Source organism: Prionailurus bengalensis, chromosome C1 (assembly GCF_016509475.1).
Source record: "Prionailurus bengalensis isolate Pbe53 chromosome C1, Fcat_Pben_1.1_paternal_pri, whole genome shotgun sequence".
Lineage (NCBI taxonomy): Eukaryota > Metazoa > Chordata > Mammalia > Carnivora > Felidae > Prionailurus > Prionailurus bengalensis.
Genome location: NC_057345.1, coordinates 76,433,451 through 76,436,493, shown reverse-complemented (window position 1 = coordinate 76,436,493; position 3,043 = coordinate 76,433,451). Strand labels below are relative to the sequence as shown.

Below are 3,043 nucleotides of genomic sequence, written 5' to 3'. Positions count from 1 at the left end.
GACAGTGACAAAGAAACTTCTTCAAGGAAAAATAACTTTGAAAGGAAAAAAAAAAGGATTTGAATAATCATTCAGATCTTAACCATTCTTCCAACAGGAAATATGAGCATATTAATGGTACCAGAAAAATGTGTCAAAAGAGGCTCAACTGGAAAAAGGTAACTTTTTCTTAAACTCTTTCCAGTAATGGAAATTATTCATGGGAATCCAACAGGGAGAAATCTCTGAGGGTAAAACACTGCTATTTTACTGGTGGGTCTTTAGAAATACCCTAACTTTCCATCCATCCCCATTCTAAGAAATCAACTTCCATTGGAAAATTCCAGCCTCAGGCAAAAAAAAGTCTACTTAATTTACATTATAATGTAAAACTCTGTTTGTCAGACAACTTCTATCACTCATCAGGGTAGCACTGTTTCTCTCTCTTTTTTGTAATGATACGTTACCGAATGATTCTAAACTTGCAGATGCAAGACTATACTTTCATGCATCATTTTTATAGTTTGTTTACTAGAGAAGTTTCTATGAACATGTAGAGCACTGGAAACCATGAGGGAGAGAGGCAGTGTTGTCTCCTGGAGTGAAACTGGCCCTAAGTTTGCTTCTGCAAAGGCCATTTGTCACTGATGATCTATCTTTCTTCTCTTTCTTTGTGACCGGGAGAGGGAGGGTGGATTTGTGAGAAAGAGCCCCCTGAATGGCTTTCTAATCAATTAATTAATCAAGGAATTCTCAGATGCATTTGCCTTCCTACCTTGATTCTAATGTCAGATTCTCAATGAAATTTGCACCAGCACACATACAAACAGAGGCTTTAGATGTAAGAGTCACTCTGGATGATATTCCCTTCCCACTTACCAAAAAAGGTAAGTTTTTTGTTTTTGGTTTTTGTTTTATTTATTTATTTACTTACTTATTTACTTTTGGTTTTTGCTTTGGTTTTACATCTCAGGACACGGTGTCACCTGCTATTTGCTGATCAAAACGTAAATCCAGTTGACATCCTTAATGTCTCTTTCCTACCTCCTCTATATCTCATCCATGCACTTGTCCTGCTGGTTCTGCTCCCAGCTCACCATCCAAGCCTTCCGCTGCTCTCGCTCTCCCCTGCTGCCATCCGGGCCCGAGCCGCCGACATCTCACATAAGGAGTGCCACTCTGGTTTCCTAAACTCTCTTCTCCTTCTACTCTTGCTCCCCTAAAATTCATTTTATCGCTTGGTTTTCAGGTTGATCTTCAAGAGCTTCAATCTGACCGTGTTCCTCTTTGTCCCCTTGACATCTTCCAATGTCTTCCACTACCCTGAAATAAAAGGAAACCTTCTGGCCTTGAAGACTCTGTGTGATTTGGCCCACTTTGAACTTGCTGCGTAGTCCTCATCTCCTACTCACCACTCCTAGCCTCTCTCTACAAAACGGTATTTCTCGAACCCAAACATCAACCTCCTTCTCACCTCAGCATCTATGCAATTGCTGTTTGCTCTCTCTGTAGTTCTCTTTAGATTCTTCTCACTGGACTTTCTTCCCCACAAGTGCTCCACGAACAAGCACCATAGTGATCACATGGGACCTTGTAAGAAATGCAGAAACTGGCACACAACCCCTCACCTACTAAATCATAACAGGCCTTATACAAGATCACCACGTGATTCATATGCAAATTGTAGGTTGAGAAGGTCTAGCTTAGGTCTCAGTGCAGTTGTCACCTCCTCTGAAAGGCTTAACTGACCCTCAATCCAAATTAGCTTCCCAAATCAAAAAACCATGTATTTGATTTTTTTCCGATGGCCGTTAACTTTAGATGAAAGTACCTTATTTGTTAACTAATATATTTATTTTTTTCCCCACTAGAGTGTAAGCTCTATGAAAGCAGGAGGCATGTTTACATTGCCCACTACTGTTTTACCAGCTAGCCTATGTCATCAATACATATTTGACAGATAAATGAATAATCACATATGACTTTAATCTTAATGATCAGAGAGACGGTGAAATAGAATAAGTTTTTGACCTGTATTTATCTGGCTTTATCTGACCTAATAACCAACCGGAAAAAAATATGAATCCAATCAATTGTTTTGGCATAAATCACCTGCTGTACTCCAGTGGAATTTAAGGAAGGAAGGAAGGAAGGAAGGAAGGAAGGAAGGAAGGAAGGAAGGAAGAAAGTGGGGAGGGAGTGGGTAGAGAAAGATGGTTGGCCTTGGAAGATGTCAGGGTAATAAATGAAATGACATTGCAAAGGATTCACAGGATAGGACTACAGAGATAAGTAAGAGATTATGGCAGGCTCCCCAACATGGTGTAAATTATGCTATTATTGGTATTTCTCACCTAGAGCTTGTAAAACATTGAAGACTGAAGCTTTATATTTTGTATTGTATTCCCAGGAACATGTCACTAACTAGTAGCCCTTAAGAAGGAGAAAGTATGTTAGCAATATGTGTGGGGTGAAAACCCTCAGTACTGTGTTTCTCCTTTATTCTCACAGAACTACCACACTCATAACACATCTGACACCAGATGTGCAAAAATTTTTTTTCCCACATCAAGCAATTCTGTGACACCAGCTTGGCGTCCTGCAAATGAACTCAATTCTGACATCTACCTGGAGATGGGATCAGATCAGGTTAAGGGCTCAGTCCCAAGAGACCGTCTCCCATTTCAGATGCCAATTTTAAGTAGTAGGTCTCCAGGTAACCCACAACTTCTGTTCAACTTGGGTAAAATCAGAGGTTCTCGGGGCGCCTGGCTGGCTTAGTCAGTGAAGCATGTGACTCTTGATCTCAGGTTGTGAGTTCAAGCCCCACACTGGATGTAGATATTACTTAAAAAAAAAAAAAAAAAGTCTTTTTTAAAAAAAATCAGAGGTTCCCATGACCTCCTCTCCTGTGGATTTGATTATTTGCTAGAACAGCTTATAGAACTCAAGGAAATACAGAGAGTTACCAGTTTATGAAAACATGATAAAGGATACCCATGAACAGCCAGATGAAGGTCTACATAGGATAAGGTTGGGAGGGTTCCAAAGGCTTCATCCTCCC

At 40.2% G+C, this 3,043-nt stretch overlaps 1 pseudogene; it reads left to right on the top strand.

The window, feature by feature from the left end:
- The first annotated feature begins 471 nt into the window (after positions 1 to 471).
- Positions 472 to 702, top strand: LOC122482188 (annotated as a pseudogene).
- The last annotated feature ends 2,341 nt before the right edge of the window (positions 703 to 3,043 follow it).